This window comes from Oncorhynchus masou, chromosome 17 (genome assembly GCF_036934945.1).
Source record: "Oncorhynchus masou masou isolate Uvic2021 chromosome 17, UVic_Omas_1.1, whole genome shotgun sequence".
In the NCBI taxonomy this organism is placed as follows: Eukaryota; Metazoa; Chordata; class Actinopteri; order Salmoniformes; family Salmonidae; genus Oncorhynchus; species Oncorhynchus masou.
In genome coordinates, this window is record NC_088228.1 from 3,940,416 (window position 1) to 3,968,101 (window position 27,686).

The 27,686-nt window shown below is 45.4% G+C and overlaps 1 protein-coding gene and 1 pseudogene across 1 annotated transcript in view; both read right to left on the reverse strand.

The window, feature by feature from the left end:
* LOC135558084 (band 4.1-like protein 3) overlaps nucleotides 1-27,686 on the reverse strand; it is a 151,722-nt gene that overhangs the window by 46,249 nt on the left and 77,787 nt on the right. The gene's annotated exons all lie outside the window — the stretch shown is intronic.
* Nucleotides 1-27,686, reverse strand: part of LOC135558058 (band 4.1-like protein 3) — a 55,485-nt pseudogene that overhangs the window by 19,457 nt on the left and 8,342 nt on the right.

Genomic DNA, 27,686 nt, shown 5'->3' on the forward strand with positions numbered 1-27,686 from the left:
AAGTTGCCTAACTAGGCCCCGGGCCACAGAGAAGTTGCCTAACTAGGCCCCGGGCCACAGAGAAGTTGCCTAACTAGGCCCCCCCAGAGAAGTTGCTTAACTAGGGCCCGGGCCACAGAGAAGTTGCCTAACTAGGCCCCGGGCCACCTAACTAGGCCCCGGGCCACAGAAGTTGCCTAACTAGGCCCCGGGCCACAGAGAAGTTGCCTAACTAGGCCCCGGGCCACAGAGAAGTTGCCTAACTAGGCCCCGGGCCATAATTTTTCCTGGTCAAGTCACATGGTAAAACACCCGACTGGGTTTGTAACAGATCTACAGTTGTTGTTGATGTTGTTGGTGTGTTTACCTCTCCAGGGCGTATCTTGATGTAGAAGTTGTTTCTCTTGTAGGAGATCTTGAGGACCTTGGGCCAGGCGAACCTGTTGATTCTCAGTCTGTCTCTGTAGATGAGCAGACCACTGGAGCACACTCCTAGCATGATCTCTACGCCTTCAGAGTCCTGGAACACAACCAATTAGTACACAAAGAGGGAGTTTCAGTGTGTATACCCCTTCACTAGGAACTATTAAACAGAAGCACAACGCTGAGAAGGCAGTGATTCTTCTCTTTCTCTAACAGTCGTGGAGGGAGGAAGGGTAGAGGATGGGCAAGCGCTGGGTGCTGACGGTCTCTCACCTCCTACTCTACATGTACACGACGTGAGGGACGGGTGTATCTGGGGTCCGATGACAAAAGCAGGAGGGAGGGATGGGGGGGAAACACACGTTGGAGAGGGTGATGATGGGTAAAAACAAGCCACAGGTAGCATGATGACTGCTAAGCTAAAGCCATGCGTGAATAATAAACACACCACACGATGCAGCGGTCGCTTACCTCCCCTTTAGCTGGAGCCAAACACTCAAACAGGCTTCCTACCAACTAGCCGGGTGGTTTAATGAGAGGAGAGAAAACAACAATGCTGATCCGATACAACGAGTCAAATGGATTATTAAATGCCCCCCCCATCCAAGTCAGGCCAGTCCAAGGCGGATCCTCATGGAGTCAGTGAAACTAACAGCGATGGTAACAGTCAGTGAAACTAACAGAGATGGTAAACAGTCAGTGAAACTAACAGCGATGGTAACAGTCAGTGAAACTAACAGCGATGGTAACAGTCAGTGAAACTAACAGCGATGGTAACAGTCAGTGAAACTAACAGCGATGGTAACAGTCAGTGAAACTAACAGCGATGGTAACAGTCAGTGAAACTAACAGCGATGGTAACAGTCAGTGAAACTAACAGAGATGGTAACAGTCAGTGAAACTAACAGCGATGGTAACAGTCAGTGAAACTAACAGAGATGGTAACAGTCAGTGAAACTAACAGAGATGGTAACAGTCAGTGAAACTAACAGAGATGGTAACAGTCAGTGAAACTAACAGAGATGGTAACAGTCAGTGAAACTAACAGAGATGGTAACAGTCAGTGAAACTAACAGAGATGGTAACAGTCAGTGAAACTAACAGAGATGGTAACAGTCAGTGAAACTAACAGAGATGGTAACAGTCAGTGAAACTAACAAGATGGTAACAGTCAGTGAAACTAACAGCGATGGTAACAGTCAGTGAAACTAACAGAGATGGTAACAGTCAGTGAAACTAACAGAGATGGTAACAGTCAGTGAAACTAACAGAGATGGTAACAGTCAGTGAAACTAACAGAGATGGTAACAGTCAGTGAAACTAACAGAGATGGTAACAGTCAGTGAAACTAACAGAGATGGTAACAGTCAGTGAAACTAACAGAGATGGTAACAGTCAGTGAAACTAACAGAGATGGTAACAGTCAGTGAAACTAACAGAGATGGTAACAGTCAGTGAAACTAACAGCGATGGTAACAGTCAGTGAAACTAACAGCGATGGTAACAGTCAGTGAAACTAACAGAGATGGTAACAGTCAGTGAAACTAACAGAGATGGTAAACAGTCAGTGAAACTAACAGAGATGGTAACAGTCAGTGAAACTAACAGCGATGGTAACAGTCAGTGAAACTAACAGCGATGGTAACAGTCAGTGAAACTAACAGAGATGGTAACAGTCAGTGGGCAGTCCTGCTAGAGCGGAGGAAGATGGCCCCAGGCAGTTGGCTCACAGCACATACAGACATTGACGTAGCAGCCCAGTGTTGGTGTTAAGCATGGTATCGACATCACTGATGACATCACTGAGACAGCAGCGGTGCATTGGAAGGACTAGCAGAGTGCCTCTGACAAAGCAGTGAAGTGAGAGAGAGAGTTTGGTGTGGTGTATGTAGGTGTGTGTGGTTTATGTAGGTGTGTGTGGTGTGTGGTGTGTGTGTGGTGTGTGTATGTAGGTGTGTGTGTGTGGAGTGTGTATGTAGGTGTGTGTGTGTGTGTGTGTATGTAGGTGTGGTGTGTGGGTAGGTGTGGTGTGTGGGGTGTGTAGGTGTGTGGTGTGTGTAGGTGTGTGGTGTGTGGTGTGTATGTGTGGTGTGTATGCAGGTGTGTGTGTGTGTGTGTGGTGTCTATGTAGGTGTGTGCGTGTGTGGTGTGCGTGTGGTGTGTGTATGTAGGTGTGTGCGTGTGTGGTGTGCGTGTGGTGTGTGTATGTAGGTGTGTGTGTGTGTGGTGTGTTTGTAGGTGTGTGTGTGTGTGTGTATGTAGGTGTGTGTGTGGTGTGTGTGTGTATGTAGGTGTGTGTGTGTGTGTGTGTGTGTATGTAGGTGTGTGTGTGTGTGGTGTGTATGTAGGTGTGTGTGTGTGTGTGTGTGTGTGTGTGGTGTGTGTGTGTGTGTGGTGTGTGGGGTGTGTGTGTAGGTGTGGTGTGTGGGGTGTGTATGTGTGGTGTGTGGTGTGTATGTGTGTGTGTGGTGTGTGGTGTATGTAGGTGTGTGTATGTAGGTGTGTATGTAGGTGTGTGTGGTGTGTGTGTGTGCGTGTGGTGTGTATGTAGGTGTGTGTGGTGTGTGTGTGTGTGGTGTCTATGTAGGTGTGTGCGTGTGGTGTGTGTGTGTGTGTGTACCTTGGCGTGATGCAGGTCTACTCCATACATGGACAGTTTCTTAACATTCTCCAGGAAGTGTAACTCTGCTTCAGCTGGGGACATCCCTCTGAAAACAGACGTCAGGCATCAACTACATGTCCTGTAACTACGGGGCTCAGATATCCTTTATTCAACTACATGTCCTGTAACTACGGGGCTCAGAGATATCCTTTATTCAACTACATGTCCTGTAACTACGGGGCTCAGATATCCTTTATTCAACTACATGTCCTGTAACTACGGGGCTCAGAGATATCCTTTATTCAACTACATGTCCTGTAACTACGGGGCTCAGATATCCTTTATTCAACTACATGTCCTGTAACTACGGGGCTCAGATATCCTTTATTCAACTACATGTCCTGTAACTACGGGGCTCAGATATCCTTTATTCAACAACATGTTTAACTACGGGGCTCAGATATCCTTTATTCAACTACATGTCCTGTAACTACGGGGCTCAGATATCCTTTATTCAACTACATGTCCTGTAACTACGGGGCTCAGATATCCTTTATTCAACTACATGTCCTGTAACTACGGGGCTCAGAGATATCCTTTATTCAACTACATGTCCTGTAACTACGGGGCTCAGAGATATCCTTTATTCAACTACATGTCCTGTAACTACGGGGCTCAGATATCCTTTATTCAACTACATGTCCTGTAACTACGGGGCTCAGATATCCTTTATTCAACTACATGTCCTGTAACTACGGGGCTCAGATATCCTTTATTCAACAACATGTCCTGTAACTACGGGGCTCAGATATCCTTTATTCAACTACATGTCCTGTAACTACGGGGCTCAGATATCCTTTATTCAACTACATGTCCTGTAACTACGGGGCTCAGATATCCTTTATTCAACTACATGTCCTGTAACTACGGGGCTCAGATATCCTTTATTCAACACATGTCCTGTAACTACGGGGCTCAGATATCCTTTATTCAACTACATGTCCTGTAACTACGGGGCTCAGATATCCTTTATTCAACTACATGTCCTGTAACTACGGGGCTCAGATATCCTTTATTCAACTACATGTCCTGTAACTACGGGGCTCAGAGATATCCTTTATTCAACTACATGTCCTGTAACTACGGGGCTCAGAGATATCCTTTATTCAACTACATGTCCTGTAACTACGGGGCTCAGATATCCTTTATTCAACTACATGTCCTGTAACTACGGGGCTCAGATATCCTTTATTCAACTACATGTCCTGTAACTACGGGGCTCAGATATCCTTTATTCAACAACATGTCCTGTAACTACGGGGCTCAGATATCCTTTATTCAACTACATGTCCTGTAACTACGGGGCTCAGATATCCTTTATTCAACTACATGTCCTGTAACTACGGGGCTCAGAGATATCCTTTATTCAACTACATGTCCTGTAACTACGGGGCTCAGAGATATCCTTTATTCAACTACATGTCCTGTAACTACGGGGCTCAGAGATATCCTTTATTCAACTACATGTCCTGTAACTACGGGGCTCAGATATCCTTTATTCAACTACATGTCCTGTAACTACGGGGCTCAGAGATATCCTTTATTCAACTACATGTCCTGTAACTACGGGGCTCAGAGATATCCTTTATTCAACTACATGTCCTGTAACTACGGGGCTCAGAGATATCCTTTATTCAACTACATGTCCTGTAACTACGGGGCTCAGATATCCTTTATTCAACTACATGTCCTGTAACTACGGGGCTCAGAGATATCCTTTATTCAACTACATGTCCTGTAACTACGGGGCTCAGATATCCTTTATTCAACTACATGTCCTGTAACTACGGGGCTCAGATATCCTTTATTTACATGTCCAACTACGGGGCTCAGAGATATCCTTTATTCAACTACATGTCCTGTAACTACGGGGCTCAGAGATATCCTTTATTCAACTACATGTCCTGTAACTACGGGGCTCAGAGATATCCTTTATTCAACTACATGTCCTGTAACTACGGGGCTCAGATATCCTTTATTCAACTACATGTCCTGTAACTACGGGGCTCAGAGATATCCTTTATTCAACTACATGTCCTGTAACTACGGGGCTCAGAGATATCCTTTATTCAACTACATGTCCTGTAACTACGGGGCTCAGATATCCTTTATTCAACTACATGTCCTGTAACTACGGGGCTCAGATATCCTTTATTCAACTACATGTCCTGTAACTACGGGGCTCAGAGATATCCTTTATTCAACTACATGTCCTGTAACTACGGGGCTCAGATATCCTTTATTCAACTACATGTCCTGTAACTACGGGGCTCAGATATCCTTTATTCAACTACATGTCCTGTAACTACGGGGCTCAGATATCCTTTATTCAACTACATGTCCTGTAACTACGGGGCTCAGATATCCTTTATTCAACTACATGTCCTGTAACTACGGGGCTCAGATATCCTTTATTCAACTACATGTCCTGTAACTACGGGGCTCAGATATCCTTTATTCAACTACATGTCCTGTAACTACGGGGCTCAGATATCCTTTATTCAACTACATGTCCTGTAACTACGGGGCTCAGAGATATCATTTATTCAACTACATGTCCTGTAACTACGGGGCTCAGATATCCTTTATTCAACTACATGTCCTGTAACACGGGGCTCAGAGATATCATTTATTCAACTACATGTCCTGTAACTACGGGGCTCAGATATCCTTTATTCAACTACATGTCCTGTAACTACGGGGCTCAGAGATAACCTATATTCAACTACATGTCCTGTAACTACGGGGCTCAGAGATATCCTTTATTCAACTACATGTCCTGTAACTACGGGGCTCAGAGATAACCTATATTCAACTACATGTCCTGTAACTACGGGGCTCAGAGATAACCTATATTCAACTACATGTCCTGTAACTACGGGGCTCAGAGATATCCTTTATTCAACTACATGTCCTGTAACTACGGGGCTCAGAGATATCCTTTATTCAACTACATGTCCTGTAACTACGGGGCTCAGAGATATCCTTTATTCAACTACATGTCCTGTAACTACGGGGCTCAGATATCCTTTATTCAACTACATGTCCTGTAACTACGGGGCTCAGAGATATCCTTTATTCAACTACATGTCCTGAGGGGCTCAGAGATATCATTTATTCAACTACATGTCCTGACGGGGAAAATCTATTGCCGGACATACTTGTAGTTCTTGAGAGGTCCGTGACCTTGTCCTCGAGTTCCTTGGTGTGGTTCGGAGCGGCGGAGCTCACTGGACTCCGTCTCCTCGGGGTCGTAGTCCCCCAGCTCTGACTGGACCGTGTAGGAGCCCAGTATGGTGTGGGTGGTGAAGGAACAGGGGAGACGACCAGACACCATGTCATCACGCAGCTGGAGACACAGGTAGTACCTAGAGAGGAGGGGGGGGAGAGAGAGGAGAGAGAGGGGAGAGGAGGGAGATAGAGAGGAGGGAGATAGAGAGGAGAGGGGGAGAGAGAGAGAGAGGAGAGATAGAGAGAGGAGAGATAGAGAGAGAGAGAGGAGAGAGAGAGAGGAGAGAGAGAGAGGAGAGAGAGAGGAGGGGGAGAGAGAGAGCGAGAGAGGAGGGGGGAGGGGGAGGAGGGGGAGGAGAGCGAGAGAGGAGGGGGAGAGGGGCGAGAGAGGAGGGAGGAGGGAGAGGAGGGGGAGAGAGCAAGAGAGGAGGGGGGAAGAGAGCGAAGAGGAGGGAGAGGAGGGGGAGAGAGCAAGAGAGGAGGGCGAGAGAGCAAGAGAGGAGGGAGAGAGAGGGGGGAGAGAGCGAGAGAGGGGGAGAGAGCAAGAGAGGAGGGGGAGAGAGCAAGAGAGGGGAGGGGGAGAGAGCAAGAGAGGAGGGGGAGAGAGCAAGAGAGGAGGGGGAGAGAGCAAGAGAGGAGGGGGGAGAGAGAGGGGGAGAGAGAGGGGGAGAGGGAGAGAGAGAGGGGGAGGGAGATGGGGAGGCATAGGGGGAGAGAGAGGAATGGGGGAGAGATGGGGAGGCATGGAGAAGGGGAGAGAGATGGGGAGGCATAGGGGAGAGAGGGGGAGTAAAACAGAGAAGGGGAAAGAGGGGGGGGTGAGTGGGTGATGCCAGTAAGATTATTAAACCATAAATAGCAACATACTGTATTTCAGAGGCTTTGACAATGCAGTCGATCCATCCAACTCACCTGGTAATGTCTTCAGACAGCTGGGCAGGGTCTGGGGGTAGAACTTGACGTTGAAGCCAAAGTTCCAGGGGCCACCTGCAGAACAATAAAGTATTGTATAGTATAGTGTTCCAGGGGCCACCTGCAGAACAATAAAGTATAGTATAGTGTTCCAGGGGCCACCTGCAGAACAATAAAGTATAGTATAGTGTTCCAGGGGCCACCTGCAGAACAATAAAGTATAGTATAGTGTTCCAGGGGCCACCTGCAGAACAATAAAGTATAGTATAGACTATTCCAGTGGGTATAGCATAGACTATAGTAGTGAAGTATAGTATAGACTATAGTAGTGAAGTATAGTATAGACTATAGTAGTGACGTATAGTATAGACTATAGTATAGTGGTGTAAGTATAGACTATAGTATAGACTATAGTAGTGTTGTATAGTATAGACTATAGTAGTGTTGTATAGTATAGACTATAGTATAGTGTTGTATAGTATAGACTATGTATACAGTGTTGTATAGTATAGACTATAGTAGTGTTGTATAGTATAGACTATAGTATAGTGTTGTATAGTATAGACTATAGTACAGAGTTGTATAGTATAGACTATAGTAGTGTTGTATGGTATAGACTATAGTATAGTGTTGTATAGTATAGACTAGTATAGTGTTGTATAGTATAGATTATAGTATAGTCTTGTATAATATAGACAACACTACTATAGTCTATACAACACTAGTATAGTGTTGTGTAGTATAGACTATAGTAGTGTTGTATAGTATAGTGTTGTATAGTATTGACTATAGTATAGTGTTGTATAGTATAGACTATAGCATAGTGTTGTATAGTATAGACTATAGCATAGTGTTGTATAGTATAGACTATTGTATAGTGATGTATGTTGACTATAGTATGTTGTATAGCATAGACTATTGTATAGTGATGTATAGTATAGACTATAGTAGTGTTGTATAGTATAGACTATAGTATAGTGGTGTATAGTATAGACTATAGTAGTGTTGTATAGTATAGACTATAGTATAGTGTTGTATAGTATAGACTATAGTTTAGACTATAGTATAGTGTTGTATAGTATAGACTATAGTATAGTGTTGTATAGTATAGACTATAGTATAGTGGTGTATAATATAGACTATAGTATAGTGTTGTATAGTATAGACTATAGTAGTGGTGTATAGTATTGACTATAGTATAGTGGTGTATAGTATAGACTATAGTATAGTGTTGTATAGTATAGACTATAGTAGTGTTGTATAGTATAGACTATAGTAGTGTTGTATAGTATAGACTATAGTATAGTGTTGTATAGTATAGATTATAGTATACTGTTGTATAGTATAGACTATAGTAGTGTTGTATACTACAGCCTATAGTATAGTGTTGTATACTATACGACTATAGACTATACTATAGACTATAGTATAGTGTTGTATAGTATAGACTATAGTATAGACTATAGTAGTGTTGTAAAGTATAGACTATAGTATAGTGTTGTATAGTATAGACCATAGTATATACTATAGTATAGTGTTGTATAGTATATACTACAGTATAGTATTGTATAGTATATATAGTAGTGTTGTATAGTATATACTATAGTAGTAGTGTTGTATAGTATAGACTATAGTATAGTGTTGTATAGTATAGACTATAGTAGTGTTGTATGGTATAGACTATATAATTGTGTTGTATAGTATAGACTATAGTAGTACAGTGTAGTGCATTATAGTGTCGTGCAGTATAGTTTAGTGTAACATAGTGCAGTGCAGTATAGTTTAGTGTAACATAGTGTAGTGCAGTATAGTTTAGTGCAGTATAGTGTAGTGTAGTATAGTGTCGTGCAGTGTAGTGTAACATAGTGTAGTGTAGTATAGTGCAGTGCAGTATAGTTTAGTGCAGTATAGTGTAGTGTAGTATAGTTTAGTGCAGTATAGTGTAGTGCAGTATAGTTTAGTGCAGTATAGTTTAGTGCAGTATAGTTTAGTGCAGTATAGTGTAGTGCAGTATAGTTTAGTGCAGTATAGTGTAACATAGTGTATAGTATAGTGTAACATAGTGTAGTGCAGTATAGTGTAACATAGTGTAGTGCAGTATAGTGTAGTGCAGTGTAGTGTAACATAGTGTATAGTATAGTTTAACATAGTGTAGTGCAGTATAGTTTAGTGCAGTATAGTGCAGTATAGTGTAGTGCAGTATAGTGTAGTGCAGTATAGTTTAGTGCAGTATAGTTTAGTGCAGTATAGTGTAGTGTAACATAGTGCAGTATAGTTTAGTGCAGTATAGTGTAGTGTAACATAGTGTAGTGTAACATAGTGTAGTGCAGTATAGTGTAGTGTAACAGTATAGTATAGTTTAGTGCAGTATAGTGTAGTGCAGTATAGTTTAGTGCAGTATAGTTTAGTGCAGTATAGTGTAGTGTAACATAGTGTAGTGCAGTATAGTGTAGTGTAACATAGTACAGTGCAGTATAGTGTAGTGTAACAGTGTATAGTGTAGTGCAGTATAGTGTAGTGTAACATAGTGCAGTGCAGTATAGTGTAGTGTAACATAGTGTAGTGTAACATAGTGCAGTGCAGTATAGTGTAGTGTTAGTGCAGTGCAGTGTAGTGTAACATAGTGCAGTGCAGTATAGTGTAGTGTAACATATAGTGTAGTGCAGTATAGTGTAGTGGAACATAGTGTAGTGTAACATAGTGCAGTGCAGTATAGTGTAGTGCAGTATAGTTTAGTGCAGTATAGTGTAGTGGAACATAGTGTAGTGTAACATAGTGTAGTGCAGTATAGTTTAGTGTAACATAGTGTAGTGCAGTATAGTGTAGTGCAGTATAGTGTAGTGCAGTATAGTGTAGTGCAGTATAGTGTAACAGTGTAGTGCAGTATAGTGTAGTGCAGTATAGTTTAGTGCAGTATAGTGTAGTGGAACATAGTGTAGTGTAACATAGTGTAGTGCAGTATAGTTTAGTGCAGTATAGTTTAGTGCAGTATAGTGTAGTGTATAGTGTAGTGCAGTATAGTGTAGTGCAGTATAGTGTAGTGTAGTATAGTGTAGTGCAGTATAGTTTAGTACAGAATAGTGTAGTGCAGTATAGTGTAGTGCAGTATAGTGTAGTGCAGTATAGTGTAGTGTAACATAGTGTAGTGTAACATAGTGTAGTGCAGTATAGTGTAGTGCAGTATAGTGTAGTGCAGTATAGTGCAGTAGTGCAGTGTATAGTGTAGTGTAATATAGTGTAGTGTAACATAGTTTAGTGCAGTATAGTTTAGTGCAGTATAGTGTAGTGCAGTATAGTGTAGTGCAGTATAGTGTAGTGCAGTATAGTGTAGTGTAACATAGTTTAGTGCAGTATAGTGTAGTGCAGTGCAGTATAGTGTAGTGCAGTGTAGTGCAGTATAGTGTAGTGCAGTATAGTGTAGTGTAACATAGTTTAGTGTAACATAGTGTAGTGCAGTATAGTGTAGTGTAACATAGTGTAGTGCAGTATAGTGTAGTGCAGTATAGTGTAGTGCAGTATACATAGTGCAACATATTGTAGTGCAGTATAGTGTAGTGTAACATAGTGTAGTGCAGTATAGTGTAGTGCAGTAAGTATAGTTTAGTGCAGTATAGTTTAGTGCAGTATAGTTTAGTGTAACATAGTGTAGTGCAGTATAGTGTAGTGCAGTATAGTGTAGTGCAGTTTAGTGTAGTGCAGTATAGTGTAGTGCAGTATAGTGTAGTGTAACATAGTGTAGTGCAGTATAGTGTAGTGCAGTATGGTGTTAGTGCAACCTATAGTTTCAGTTCCTTGTGCAGTAGCCAGTTCTGGAGAAAGAGACAAATTAGTAATGATATATATGAATAAAATCAATGAATGACCAGGTCTCCAGTCATGAACAGAGCTACGTGTACCACTGCCCTGCAGTATAGTGTTAGTGTATCCACAAACATCTCAGAGTATTGTGTTCAGATCCAGTATGTGTAGTGCCCCACAGTAAGTTTAGGTATTTATACAGTATAGTTTAACCTTTATTTAAGTAAGTGTAGTTAAAGAACAAATGTATGTGATACAAGTGCAGCGGTGTGCTTTAGGACCATGTGGACGTGCAGTGTCGGGTCGGCTGTTTGGAGTGTTTATCCTCCGAATTCTATAACCAAAGTTGCGCCCCTGGTTGTGCAGTCTATAGTTTATATACATTTTATTTTAGTTTAGTGCCAGTTAAAGGACAAATTCTTATTTACAATATAGTGCACCGGTATAGACGCTGGACCAATTGTGCGCCGCCTTATGGGACTCACAATCAGTGTTTGTGATACAGCCTATAGTCTGTAGTGACACCTCTAGTATAGATGTAGACCGCTGAACCAGGGTTAGTAGTGCACTATAGCTTTAGACCGCTGAACCAGGGTCTGTGTAGCCTCTAGCACTGTATGCTTTAGACGCTGAACCAGGGTCTGTAGTGACTCCTCTAGCACTGAGATAGTGTAGTGAACCAGTGTAGTGACACCTCTAACACTAGTTTAGTGCAGTATAGGGGTGTAGTGCACTGAGATGCCTTAGAGCTGAACCAGGGTCTGTAGTGACATAGCACTGAGATGCAGTGACTTAAAGTGAACCAGGGTCTGTAGTGACACCTCTAGCACTGAGATAGTGTCTTAGACCCTGAACCAGGGTCTGTATAGTCTAACACTGAGATGCAGTGATAGTGAACCAGGGTCTGTGTAACATAGATGTCTTAGTGCTGAACCAGGGTCTGTAGTGTAGTAGCACTGAGATAGTGTAGTGAACCAGGGTCTGTATAGTAGCACTGAGTGCAGTGTCTTAGATAGTGTAGTGACACCTCTATCACTGAGATGCAGTGTCTTAGAGTATAGTGTAGTGCCTCTAGCACTGAGATGCAGTGTAGTGAACCAGGGTATAGTGTAGTGAGATGTATAGGGTGTAGTGCAGTGAGATAGTGTAGACCACTAGGGTCTGTAGTGCGCCTCTAGTATAGATGCAGTGTCTTAGTGAATAGGGTGTAGTGCCTCTAGCATGAGATGCAGTGTTTTAGACCGTATAGTGTAGTGCGCCTCTAGCATAGATGCAGTGTCTTAAACCGCTGAATAGTGTAGTGTAACATAGATGTAGTGTGCAGCTGAACCAGGGTCTGTAGTGACATAGCATTGAGATGTAGTGTCTTAGACCTCTGAATAGGGTGTAGTGACACCTCTAGCACTGAGATGCAGTGTCTTAGTGCTGAACAGGGTGTAGTGAGTATAGTGAGATAGTGTGCACCGCTGAACCAGGGTCTGTAGTGACACCTCTAGTGAGATGTCTTAGACCTCTGAACCAGGGTCTGTAGTGACTCCTCTAGTATAGTTTAGACCGCTGAACCAGGGTCTGTATAGTGCACTGAGATGCAGTGAATCAGGGTGTAGTGCCTATAGCATAGTGCAGTGTCTTAGACCGTGAACCAGGGTCTGTAGTGACACCTCTAGCACTGAGATGCAGTGTCTTAGACCATACCAGGGTACAGTGACACCTCTAGCACTGAGATGCAGTGTCTTAGTGTAGTGTAACATAGTGTAGTGTCTTAGACCTCTGAATAGGGTCTGTAGTGTAACATGAGTGCAGTGTCAGTGAACCAGGGTGTAGTGTAACATAGTGTAGTGAACCAGGGTATAGTGTAACATAGTGTAGTGTAACAGTACCAGTCTGTAGTGTAGCACTGAGATGCAGTGTCTTAGTGCAGTGAAGCCTCTAGCACTGAGTGCTTTAGACCGCTGAACCAGTCTGTAGTGATGCCTCTAGCACTGAGATGCAGTGTCTTAGTGAACCAGGGTGTAGACTCCTCTAGCACTGAGATGCAGTGTATTAGCTGATAGTGCAGTATGAGTTTAGTCTGAACCAGGGTCTGTATAGTCTCTAGCACTGAGTGCAGTGTCTTAGACCGTGAACCAGGGTCTGTAGTGACGCCTCTAGCACTGAGATGCTTTAGTGTCAGTACGCCTCTAGCACTGAGATGCAGTGTCAGTGAACCAGGGTCTGTAGTGCCTCTAGCATAGTGCAGTGTCAGTGAATAGTGTAGTGCTAACACTGAGATGTAGTGTCTTAGACCTCTGAACCAGGGTCTGTAGTGACGCCTCTAGCATTGAGATGCAGTGTCTTGACCGTGAACCAGGGTCTGTAGTAGCCTGTGCAGACTGAGATGCTTTAGTGAACCAGGATCTGTTACGCCTCTAGCACTGAGATGCCTTAGACCTCTGAACCAGGGTGTAGTGACCCCTCTAACAGTAGATGTTTAGTGAACCAGGGTCTGTAGTGACACCTCTAACACGGAGATGCTTTAGACCGTGAACCAGGGTGTAGTGACACCTCTAACACGGAGTGCTTTAGTGAACCAGGGTCTGTATAGTCTAGCATTGAGATAGTGTCTTAGTGAACCAGGGTCTGTAGTGAGTCTAACACTGAGATGCTTTAGAGTGAACCAGGGTCTGTAGTGACACCTCTAACACTGAGATGCTTAGTACCTCTGAACCAGGGTCTGTAGTGACACCTCTAACACTGAGATGCTTTACCGCTGAACCAGGGTCTGTAGTGCAGTATAAGTGTAGTGCAGTGAATAGGGTCTGTAGTGACCCTCTAAGACTGAGATGCTTTAGACCGCTGAACCAGGGTGTAGTGACTCCTCTAACACTGAGATGCTTTAGTGAACCAGGGTCTGTAGTGACTCCTCTAACACTGAGATGCTTTAGACCGCTATAGGGTCTGTAGTGACTCCTCTAACACTGAGATGTGAGTGAACCAGGGTCTATAGTGACCCCAGTAACACGGAGATGCTTTGCAGTGAACCAGGGTCTGTAGTGACAGTATAGTGCTCCAGAGCACAACATTTATCCTAGTGCACTCCTCCTTCCAAATGCTTCATGGATATAGTGGTTATAATAGTGCCTCTACCTTCTGGTCCACATAGTACAGGATAGTGCCACGTATAGTGTAGACAGCCAGGTATAGTGTAGTGACAGGACAACAGACAGCCAGGACAACAGACAGACAGGACAACAGACAGTGACAACAGTGCCAGGACAACAGACAGTGACAACAGACAGACAGACAACAGACAGACAGGACAACAGACAGTACGACAACAGACAGACAGGACAGACAGACAGTAGGACAACAGACAGCCAGGACAACAGACAGCCAGTATAGTGCCAGTGTAACAGTGACAGTATAGTGACAGGACAACAGACAGACAGGACAACAGTGCAGGACAATAGTGACAGGACAAGACAGTAGGACAGACAGACAGACAGGACAACAGACAGCCAGGACAACAGACAGCCAGGACAACAGACAGCCAGGACAACAGACAGACAGGTGCAGTACAAGTGACAGGACAAGACAGACAGGTAGACAGCCAGGACAACAGTGACAGTATAGACAGGACAACAGACAGACAGGACAAGTAGTGCAGACAAGATAGACAGGACAGACAGACAGGACAGACAGACAGGACAACAGACAGACATGATACCAGACAGTACGACAACAGACAGCCAGGACAACAGATAGTGACAACAGACAGTGACAACAGACAGCCAGGACAACAGACAGCCAGGACAACAGACAGCCAGGACAACAGACAGCCAGACAACAGACAGTGATACCAGACAGCAGTACAGACAGACAGGACAACAGACAGACAGATATAGTGACAGGACAAGACAGACAGGACAGACAGACAGGACATACAGACAGGACAACAGACAGACATGATACCAGACAGCCAGACAACAGACAGCCAGGACAAGACAGCCAGGACAACAGACAGACAGGACATACAGACAGCCAGGACAACAGACAGCCAGGACAACAGACAGCCAGGACAACAGACAGCCAGGACAACAGACAGCCAGGTACAGTGACAACAGACAGCCACGACAACAGACAGCCAGGACAACAGACAGCCAGGACAACAGACAGCCAGGACAACAGTGACAACAGACAGCCACGACAACAGACAGACAGGACAACAGACAGACAGGACATACAGACAGACAGGACAACAGACAGCCACGACAACAGACAGACAGGACAACAGACAGACAGGACAACAGACAGCCACGACAACAGACAGACAGGACATACAGACAGACAGAGACAACAACAGACAGTACGACAACAGACAGACATGATACCAGACAGACAACAACAGACAGGACAAGACAACAGACAGACAGGACAACAGACAGACAGGACAACAGACAGACAGGACATACAGACAGACAGGACAACAGACAGACAGGACAACAGACAGCCTGAGACAAAGGACAACAGACAGACAGGACAACAGACAGACAGGACAAGACAGACAGGACAGACAGACAGACAGGACAACAGACAGCCAGGACAACAGACAGCCAGGACAACAGACAGACAGGACAACAGACAGACAGGACAACAGACAGACAGGACAAGACAGACAGGACAAGACAGACAGGACAGACAGACAGGACAGACAGACATGACAACAGACAGACATGATACCAGACAGCCACGACAACAGACATACAGCCACGACAACAGACAGCCACGACAACAGACAGCCAGGACAAAAAAGGACAACAGACAGCCAGGACAACAGACAGCCAGGACAACAGACAGCCAGGACAACAGACAGACATGATACCAGACAGAACAACAGACAGACAGGACAACAGACAGACAGGATACCAGACAGCCCGACAACAGACAGACAGGACAAGACAGACAGGACAGACAGACAGGACATGGACCAGACATGATACCAGACAGCCCGACAACAGACAGCCAGGACAAGACAGCCAGGACAACAGACAGACAGGACATACAGACAGCCAGGACAACAGACAGCCAGGACAACAGACAGCCAGGACAACAGACAGCCAGGACAACAGACAGCCAGGACAACAGACAGCCAGGACAACAGACAGCCACGACAACAGACAGCCACGACAACAGACAGCCAGGACAACAGACAGCCAGGACAACAGACAGCCAACCAGGGTCAGACAGCCACGACAACAGACAGACAGGACACTGAGACAGGACATACAGACAGACCTCTGACAACAGACCAGGGTCTGACAGGACAACAGACAGCCTCTAACATTGAGATGACAGTGTCTTAGACCAGACAGAACCAGGGTCTGATACCAGACAGCCACGACAACAGACAGACAGGACAACAGACAGGACAAGACAACAGACTCTAACACAGACAGGACAACAGACAGACAGGACATACAGACAGAACCAGACAGACAGGACAACAGACAGCTCTACGACAACAGACAGACAGGACAACAGACAGCCAGGACAACAGACAGGGTCTGACAGCCAGGACAACAGACAGCCAGGACAACAGACAGACATGATACCAGACCTCTGCAACAGACAGCCAGGACAACAGACAGCCACAACAGATTTACAACAGACAGCCAGGACAACAGACAGCCAGGACAACAGACAGCCAGGACAACAGACAGCCAAACAGACAGACATGATACCAGACAGCCACGAAACAGACAGACCCAGACAGGATACCAGACTCTGACAACAGACAGACAGGACAGACAGACAGGACATCAGACCACAGACAGACAGTACAGACAGACGACAACAGACAGCCAGGACAAGACAGCCAGGACAACAGACAGACAGGACATACAGACAGCCAGGACAACAGACAGCCAGGACAACAGACAGCCAGGACAACAGACAGCCAGGACAACAGACAGCCACGACAACAGACAGCCAGGACAACAGACAGCCAGGACAACAGACAGCCAGGACAACAGACAGCCAGACAACAGACACAGGACAACAGACAGACACAGACAGACAGGACAACAGACAGCCACACGACAGACAGACAGACAGACAGACAGGACATACAGACAGCCAGGACAACAGACAACCTAGGACATATAGACAGACAGGACAACAGACAGCCAGGACAACAGACAGACAGGACAACAGAGACAGCAAGCCACGACAACAGACAGACAGCAAGCCACGACAACAGACAGACAGCAAGCCATGACGACAGACAGACAGACGGGACAGACAGAACATCTTTGATGAGTCTCTTCCTCTACCTTCTGGTTCTCCACGTCGCGGTACGTGATGCCAAAGTAGTCCGTCTCCAGCAGGTTCAGATGGTCACACACCTTGGCAAACAGCAGCTGGCCTCTGGCTCGTTTCTGGTGACACACAGAGAGCAGTTATTGAACAAAGGTCAGAGTTCACACTACAGGAGAGAACAATACAGGGAGGCCGTTGTGTGATTTCATATTCCATTGTCCACAGTGCACACCAATGTCAGGGTCGGGATCTGAACCCGGGTCCCCCACGGGAGAAAACGTCTTCCATTAGACCATGAGGAAATTCCCCAGGGTGACCTCATTATGAGCCCATGAGCCAGACTCATGGTCTGCTACACGAGCATATAACTAGGAATGGCCAATACATTTCTTCTCCTCCAAGTGGTATGCTAATTTATTTATTTTACCTTTATTTAACTAGGCAAGTCAGTTAAGAACAAATTCTTATTTTCAATGACGGTCTAGGAACAGTGGGTTAACTGCCTGTTCAGGGGCAGAACGACAGATTTGTACCTTGTCAGCTTCCTTCCGGTTACTAGTCCAATGCTCTACCCACTAGGCACGCTGCCGCCCCAGTGGCAGTGTGACAGCGAGGTCACACCAGATCTAATGCAGTATTCGACGTTCGTCCAGGTCCCCAGGACAGCGGGTGACGACTTCAATACCGGTCACTAGGGGCAACGGTGATCACTCTTACCCATAGGCTTGCTGGGGAACTGCGGACGGGTTTGACAGATGGGCGTACACTGCGAAATCTGGCTCCGAGGATCGCAGGTTCAATCCCAGTGCTAGGATGTCACTTTTAAATTTGATTTACCATAAACCTTAACCTTTTGGAATGAATGGCTAAATGTATATTACTGTAGTGGGATAAATCACAGTCAGTGTGTTCCTTGGTGGTCTTAAACAAAATCTACTTTGAAATAAAAGTCTACACCTGTACCACGCAAGATATAGAGTAGAAATGTATTACATTGAGTTTACATCCCAATATTACACTGTATATACATCACAGATGACTTAAATATAACCGTTTCACAAAGAAACACTGGATTTTCTGCAAATTAATTATTTTTTATATATTTTTTTATATAATTATGAAAAATACGAATAACATTCTCCTCATGAAGCCACTAGTCCTTTGATCAATCAACTGCAGGAAAGGACTAAATGTCAAAACTTGACGTTGACGGACAAATGTTGAATACTGCAGTCAGACCATGAGATCTGGCCGTCTCTAGTGGATAACGGAACATAATGGAACCCGTCTAGTGGATAACGGAACATAACGGAACCCGTCTCTAGTGGATAAAGGAAACCGTCTTGTGGATAAAGGAACATAAAGGAACATAACGGAACCCGTCTCATGGATAAAGGAACATAACGGAACCCGTCTCTAGTGGATAACGGAACATAACGGAACCCGTCTCTTGTGGATAACGGAACATAACGGAACCCGTCTCTAGTGGATAACGGAACATAACGGAACCCGTCTCTAGTGGATAAAGGAAACGGAACCCGTCTCTAGTGGATAAAGGAACATACGGAACCCGTCTCTAGTGGATAACGGAACATAACGGAACCATAACGGAACCCGTCTCTAGTGGATAAAGGAAACATGGAACGGAACCCGTCTCTAGTGGATAAACGGAACGTGGACAACGGAACCCATAGTGGATAACGGAACGGAACCCGCCTCTAGTGGATAACGGAACCCGTCTCTAGTGGATAACGGAACATAACGGAACCCGTCTAGTGGATAACGGAACCCGTCTAGTGGATAACGGAACATAACGGAACCCGTCTCTAGTGGATAACGGAACATAACGGAACCCGTCTCTAGTGGATAACGGTGGATAACGGAACATAATAACTAGTGGATAAACCCGTCTCTAGTGGAACGGAACCCGTCTCTAGTGGATAACGGAACATAACGGAACCCGTCTCTAGTGGATAACGGAACATAACGGAACCCGTCTCTAGTGGATAACGGAACATAACAGAACCCGTCTCTAGTGGATAACGGAACCCATTTGAAAAATAAAAACGTGATTGTGGCTAAAAATTGAGTTTTGACACTCAGTGCATCTAACAGGGATGAAGAGACTGTGGTTCGTTGACAAAAGAGCAGGGGTGAAAGGTTATGTTGACAGCACGTAAACTGACCTCCTCCCTGCTGTTCTGACATCTCCTCCTCCCCTGCTGTTCTGACATCTCCCTCCCTGCTGTTCTGACATCTCCTCCTCCCTGCTGTTCTGCTGTCATCTCCTCCTCCCTCTGTGACATCTCCTACTCCCTGCTGTTCTGACATCTCCTACTCCCTTCTGTTCTGTTCTGACATCTCCTACTCCCTGCTGTTCTGACATCTCCTACTCCCTGCTGTTCTGACATCTCCTACTCCCTGCTGTTCTGACATCTCCTACTCCCTGCTGTTCTTATCCACATCCACCTCTCCTCCTCTCTGTGTTATCCACCTCCTCCTCCTCCCTGTGTGTTATCCTCCCCCTCCCTCTCTGTGTTCCTCCTCTGTGTGTTATCCTCCTCCTCCTCTGTGTGTTATCCTCCTCCTCCTCCTGTGTTATCCTCCTCCTCCTCTGTGTGTTATCCACCTCCTCCTCCTCTCTGTGTGTTATCCTCCTCCTCCTCTGTGTGTTATCCTCCTCCCTCTGTGTGTTATCCTCCTCCTGTGTGTTATCCTCCTCCTCTGTGTGCTATCCACCTCCTCCTCCTCTCTGTGTGTTATCCTCCTCCTCCTCTGTGTTATCCTCCTCCTCCTCCTCTCTGTGTGTTATCCTCCTCCTCCTCTGTGTGTTATCCTCCTCCTCCTCTGTGTGTTATCCTCCTCCTCCTCTGTGTTATCCTCCTCCTCCTCTCTGTGTGTTATCCTGTGTGTTATCCTCCTCCTCCTCTCTGTGTGTTATCCTCCCTCCTCCCTCTGTGTGTTATCCTCCTCCTCCTCTCTCCATCCTCCTCCTCCTCCTCTGTGTGTTATCCACCTCCTCCTCCTCTCTGTGTGTTATCCTCCTCCTCCTCCTCCTCTCTGTGTGTTATCCTCCTCCTCCTCTCTGTGTGTTTCCTCCTCCTCCTCCCTCTGTGTGTTATCCTCCTCCTCCTCCTCTGTGTGTTATCCTCCTCCTCCTCTGTGTGTTATCCTCCCCCTCCTGTGTTATCCTCCTCCTCCTCTGTGTGTTATCCTCCTCCTCCTCCTCTGTGTGTTATCCTCCTCTGTGTTATCCTCCTCCTCTCTGTGTGTTATCCTCCTCCTCCTCCTCTGTGTGTTATCCTCCTCCTCCCTCTGTGTGTTATCCTCCTCCTCCCTCTGTGTGTTATCCTCCTCCTCCTCTGTGTGTTATCCTCCTCCCTGTGTGTTATCCTCCTCCTCCTCTCTGTGTGTTATCCTCCTCCTCCTCCTCTGTGTGTTATCCTCCTGTGTGTTATCTCCTCCTCTCTGTGTGTTATCCTCCTCCTCTCTGTGTTATCCTCCTCCTCCTCTGTGTGTTGTTATCCTCCTCCTCCTCTCTGTGTGTTATCCTGTGTGTTATCCTCCTCCTCTCTGTGTGTTATCCTGTGTGTTATCCTCCCTCTCTGTGTGTCATCCTCCTCCTCTCTGTGTGTTATCCTCCTCCTCCTCCTCTGTGTGTTATCCTCTTCTTCTTCTTTCACAGCAGGCTGTAGCTGTGCAGTCTGGCTAACTTCCAGTCAAATTCCCTCTGAGTCCCTGGGGATATATTTAGGTTGCTGTTACCACCTCCCTCCCTCTCCCCACGCTCACAGAGCCCTGGCATAACTCTGCTCTCGATGCCTCCCCGAGGTTACGAGTTACATCTGACAGGCGTGTGTGTGATTCTCAAGCCTATTAAAAGAGGCTTCGACAGACACTTCAAAACCAGCAGGAACAACATCCCCGGCAGTTAGCACAGACTGATGTCACACCAGCACAACATCAACATTGCGCAATCAGACAGTCACACCAACAGACTGATGTCCGCCCGGCCCACGATTCTGCACTGGGAACCGTCCGCCCCGGGATGCGATTCTGCACTGTGAACCGTCCGATTCCCGGGACACGATTCTGCACTGTGATAACTGTATTTAGGCTGTGAATCAACCCCCCCGTAGTAACTATGGCGGTTCTTAAAAAGGTTCTACGAAAACCTAAGCTTATTAATAATGAGATTGCAGCTCAGGATTACAACAATAAAACCCATATTAAAAGAAAACAGCCACTAAGCTAAGGTGGTGGTGGTGGTAATACAGTGGAGATAAACCGTTATATATATATATATATATATATCACACGATTAACTACACCAACCCCTCGGTGACGCTCCTTAATAACAACACCACCAAAACAGCAGCATGTTTCAGGCCTTAGTCGTAGGGTAAACTAGATTTTTGTTTTAAAAGGTCGAGCTACAAGGGGAAACTAATGATTCTTCCCTCGGATTTGAAGGAAAATCACAGTGAATACATTTTTCCCACAGGGGGTGAGTGAGGGAGAGAGTGAGAGAGTGACAGTGAGAGAGACAGTGAGAGAGAGACAGTCTGTCAGTACTAAACTGGTCTTCCGACAGTAATGGGAATGAGATAAAAACAGACTCCCTACAACGAACTGAGCATCTTCATTTCACCTCAATGTTCTCAATTTGTGATATGTTGCTGGCTTTAACCAGCCTGTAACCAGCTGGCCGGTGAGATATGTTGCTCTGACATCATTGCTCTGACATCATTGCTCTGACATCATTGCACATGTGATAGAACAGAAGCACATGTACTTTATTTTCCCTTTTCCACCACCTCTGCTTCCTCAACAAAACCAAATCAACAACGACGGTGCTGGGGTGGACAGTAGCCATGTGTCCTCCTGCTGCGGACTCCATGTTTATCTCCTCTGTCTGTGTGTTAATGTACAGTCATACAGCCTGTGTCAGTGTGGAGCTGTAGTTTAACCTTGACACGTTTACAGGAGCCGTCCTCATAGCTGCCTGGTCCAAGGGGCTGGTGGAGGGAGGACGGAGGGGTGTAGGGAGGGGCTGATGGAGGGAGGGAGGGAGGGGGAGAGGAGGAGGGGTGGAGGGAGGGGCTGATGGAGGGAGGGAGGGAGGGAGGGAGGGACTAAACTGGGGAGGGGGGAGGAAAAACAGGGTGGAGGGAGGGGCTGATGGATGGGAGGGATGGGGAGGAGGAGGGAGAGGGTGGATTGGGCGGGGATGGGGTAGGAGGAGGGATTGGAGGAGGGAGGGTGGAGGAGGGAGGGATGGGGTGGAGTACAGGGAGGGGAGGAGGGAGGATGGGGAGGGGTGCTGCCTGGAGAGGGGGGTGGAGGGCGGGAGGGGGATTGGAGGAGTGGAGGAGGGAGGGGGGGTGGAGGAGGAGGGATGGGAGGAGGAGGGGGGGGGGATTGGAGGAGTGGAGGAGGGAGGGGGGGTGGAGGAGGAGGGATGGGTGGAGGAGGAGGAGGGAGGGGGAGGAGGAGGAGGGATTGGAGGAGTGGAGGAGGGAGGGAGGGGTGGAGGAGGAGGGATGGGAGGAGGAGGGAGGGGAGGGGTGGAGGGAGGGAGAAGGACTGAAGGAGAGAGAGGGGGATACTATAAATCTGTAAACAGACGAGGCAACCCAGGGAGATCCCTCGGGAGGCTCTCTCCCCTCCTCACAGTTCTCTCATGCAGGGGAGTCCCATACACTAATACATGACCCCGCCACAGACCACAGCCCAGGGAGTCATATAAACAGCTCTCAATCCTTCTCCTTGTGTTCTGATTATGACGTCATGATGTAGAATGTATGTAAAACGTGGAAGCAGCTGGTCTCTGTGTGTGGAATGCTGAAGTCGCTCTCTCTCACCTTCCCTCAACATCCAATAACTGTTCTGTGTGAGCGTGTGCATTTACTTCATACATCTGCCAATCAATGACTGTATCAGTCCAGGTATACCTCAATATAAATGACTATCAGTATAACTCAATATACAGTGGGGCAAATAAGTATTTAGTCAGCCACCAATCTTGAAAGTTCTCCCACTTAAAAAGATGAGAGAGGCCTGTAATGTTCATCACAGGTACACTTCAACCATGACAGACAAAATGAGAAAATCACATTGAAGGATTTGTAATGAATTTATTTGCAAATTATGGTGGAAAAATAAGTATTTGGTCAATAACAAAAGTTTATCTCAATACTTTGTTATATACCCTTTGTTGGCAATGACAGAGCTCAAACGTTTTCTGTAAGTCTTCACAAGGTTTTCACACACTGTTCCTGGTATTTTGGTCCATTCCTCCATGCAGATCTCCTCTAGAGCAGTGATGTTTTGGGGCTGTTGCTGGGCAAAACGGACTTTCAACTCCCTCCAAAGATTTTCTATGGGGTTGAGATCTGGAGACTGGCTTGGCCACTCCAGGACCTTGAAATGCTTCTTACGAAGCCACTCCTTCGTTGCCCGGGCGGTGTGTTTGGGATCATTGTCATGCTGAAAGACCCAGTCACGTTTCATCTTCAATGCCCCTGCAGTATTTGAGTCCCTGGTGGCGTAGTGTGTTACTGATGGTAGGCTTTGTTACTTTGGTCCCAGCTCTCTGCAGGTCATTCACTAGGTCCCCCCCGTGTGGTTCTGGGATTTTTGCTCACCGTTCTTGTGATTATTTTGACCCCACGGGGTGAGATCTTGCATGGAGCCCCAGATCGAGGGAGATTATCAGTGGTCTTGTATCTCTTCCATTTCCTAATAATTGCTCCCACAGTTGATTTCTTCACACCAAGCTGCTTACCTATTGCAGATTCAGTCTTCCCAGCCTGGTGCAGGTCTACAATTTTGTTTCTGGTGTCCTTTGACAGCTCTTTGGTCTTGGCCATAGTGGAGTTTAGAGTGTGACTGTTTGAGGTTGTGGACAGGTGTCTTTTATACTGATAACAAGTCCAAACAGATGCCATAAATACAGGTAACGAGTGGAGGACAGAGGAGCCTCTTAAAGAAGAAGTTACAGGTCTGTGAGAGCCAGGAATCTTGCTTGTTTGTACGTGACCAAATACTTATTTTCCACCATAATTTGCAAATAAATTCATTAAAAATCCTACAATGTGATTTTTTTCAGTTTGTCTGTCATAGTTGAAGTGTACCTATGATGAAAATTACAGGCCTCATCTTTTTAATTGGGAGAACTTGCACAATTGGTGGCTGACTAAATACTTTTTTGCCCCACTGTAAATGACTATCAGTATAACTCAATATAAATGACTCAGAATAACTCAATATGAAGCAAGAAACCCAAGAAACCAAATTGTATAGTTCCAAAGATGTAAAAACAACCCCAACAGTTACTGCAATCTACCCCACAACGACCCCAAAATTATCTCATACACCAATCCCTGTATGTCTAGATGAGACGTTGTTCAGAAGTGCTGGATGTCCACAGCAGGAGGGTAAATTAGGATTGGGAGTGACTCACACAGAGAACAGTGAGAATGACACTGATCCTCTTAAACCCACACCCCAAACCGAACAACCGTTCCTAAACCCCTCCACACACACACACACACACACACACACTGTTCAACCACTCATTCTTAAACCCACAGCCCAAACCGAACAACCGTTCCTAAACCCCTCTACACAACCACACAAACGTCTCCTGTTCCAAAGCCCCCCCCCAAACATAGGGCTAATCTATCCCCTCCCCCCTAACGGGGCTCTATCCTCTATCTGGCTAAAGGAGATTTGGTTGTTTGTTTGGGTGGAAAGAAGGAACGTTGAGTCCTTGGCATGTTGAAGCTTCTCCCGCTTGTCTACACACACACAACTCTAGACTAAATAAATCTGACAGAACTGGAAGCTAAGTTGTTGTTACTGTGTGCCATTTGAGATGATAGTTTCTCTGGATATTTGATGGCAGAAAAGTAATTTTATCTGTCTAATTTGAGAGAGAGAGATCAAATCTGAAATTAGCTAGTAGACTTTCGTCCAATCACATCCACCCTGGACGGATGGCATATAGCAGCAACCTCCTCCTCTTCCTCATCCTCATCATCATGTACTCACATCCACCGTCATGGTGTAGTCGGAGCCATCTAGAAGGGTGATTTTACACTGCATGTTTTTCAGCTTCCTGACTCCCCTCAGTGGAGACTTGATTGACAGGCGACTGGTTGACGACCTGGTTGACGACAGGTCCTCCTCAAACTAGAGAAAGGAAACACAGACAGGGTTTAGCAATTGAGGAGCCAGTTGTCTACATTTTACGTGTACATTTTTTGTCATTGAGCCAAACACTCTTATCCAGAATGTATCCATTAGTTATTACTGCATCCATCTTAAAGTAGCTAGGTGAGTAAGTGTCTGTTAAGTACATGTTGTTGGTATGTCAATGACAGATAAGAAACAGAATGACAGTGTTTAGTCATTAAATAGGCAGAGGAAAGTAATCCACTATGACAATGTTTGATCAGTCCCATCCCCAAAAACAACAATTTTCCACCGCACTTCCAACTCACAATTTGTTTCACTGTAAACAAATTGACAACAGAATTTCAGCACGCTTATAGGGAAGGACATTCAACAAGCACAGCACAGCACTGACACAAATGACTGATGATTGGCTGAGAGAAATGTATGATGAAAAAGATTGTGGGGGCTGTTTTGTTAGACTTCAGTGCAGCTTTTGACATTATCGATCATAGTCTGCTGCTGGAAAAACGTATGTGTTATGGCTTTACACCCCCTGCTATAATGTGGATAAAGAGTTCTGTCTAACAGAACACAGAGGATGTTCTTTAAAGGAAGCCTCTCCAACATAATCCAGGGAGAATCAGGAATTCCCCAGGGCAGCTGTCTAGGCCCCTTACCTTTTTCAATCTTTACAAATGACATGCCACTGGCTTTGAGAAAAGCCAATGTGTCTATGTATGCAGATGACTCCACACTATACATGTCAGCTACAACAGTGACTGAAATGAGTGTTAAGTGTTGCAAAGTGCTGCAGTTAGTTTCAGAATGGGTGGGAAGGAATAAGTTTGTCCTAAATATTTCTAAAACAAAAAGCATTTTATTTGGGACAAATCATTCACTAAACCCTAAACCTCAACTAAATGTTGTAATAAATAATGTGGAAATTGAGCAAGTTGAGGTGACTAAACTGCTTGGAGTAACACTATATTGTAAACTGTCATGGTCAAAACATATTGATACAACAGTAGCTAAGATGGGGAGAAGTCTGTCCATAATAAAGAGCTGCTCTATATTCTTAATAACACTATCAACAAGGCAGGTCCTACAGGCCCTAGTTTCTACCTTCTTAACAACACTATCAACTAGGCAGGTCCTACAGGCCCTAGTTTCTACCTTCTTAACAACACTATCAACAAGGCAGGTCCTACAGGCCTTAGTTTTTTGGGACCTGGACTACTGTTCGGTTGTGTGGTCAGGTGCCACAAAGAAGGACATAGGAAAATTGCAATTGACAGCACGGCTGGTTCTTGGATGTACACTGAGAGCTAATATTAATAATATGCATGTCAATCTCTCCTGGCTCAAAGTGGAGGAGAGATTGACTTCATCACTACTTGGATTTATGAGAGGTATTGATATGTTGAATGTACCAAGCTGTCTGTTTAAACTACTGGCACACATCTCAGACACCCATGCATACCCCACAAGACACAAGAGGTCTCTTCACAGTCCCAGAACAGACTATGGGAGGTGCACAGTACTACATAGAGCCATGACTACATGGAACTCTATTCCACAGTACTACATAGAGCCATGACTACATGGAACTCTATTGCACAGTACTACATAGAGCCATGACTACATGGAACTCTATTCCACAGTACTACATAGAGCCACGACTACATGGAACTCTATTCCACAGTACTACATAGAGCCACGACTACATGGAACTCTATTCCACAGTACTACATAGAGCCACGACTACATGGAACTCTATTCCACAGTACTACATAGAGCCACGACTACATGGAACTCTATTCCACAGTACTACAGAGAGCCATGACTACATGGAACTCTATTCCACAGTACAACATAGAACCATGACTACATGGAACTCTATTCCACAGTACTACATAGAGCCATGACTACATGGGACTCTATTCCACAGTACTACATAGAGCCATGACTACATGGAACTCTATTCCACAGTACTACATAGAGCCATGACTACATGGAACTCTATTCCACAGTACTACATAGAGCCATGACTACATGGAACTCTATTCCACATCAGGTAACTGATGCAGCAGTAGAATCAGATTTGAAAAACAAATTAAAAAAAACATCTTATTGAACAGCGGGGGACTGTGAAGCAACACACACACACACAGATTTTGTACTGTAGATACTTGTACTGTGAAAT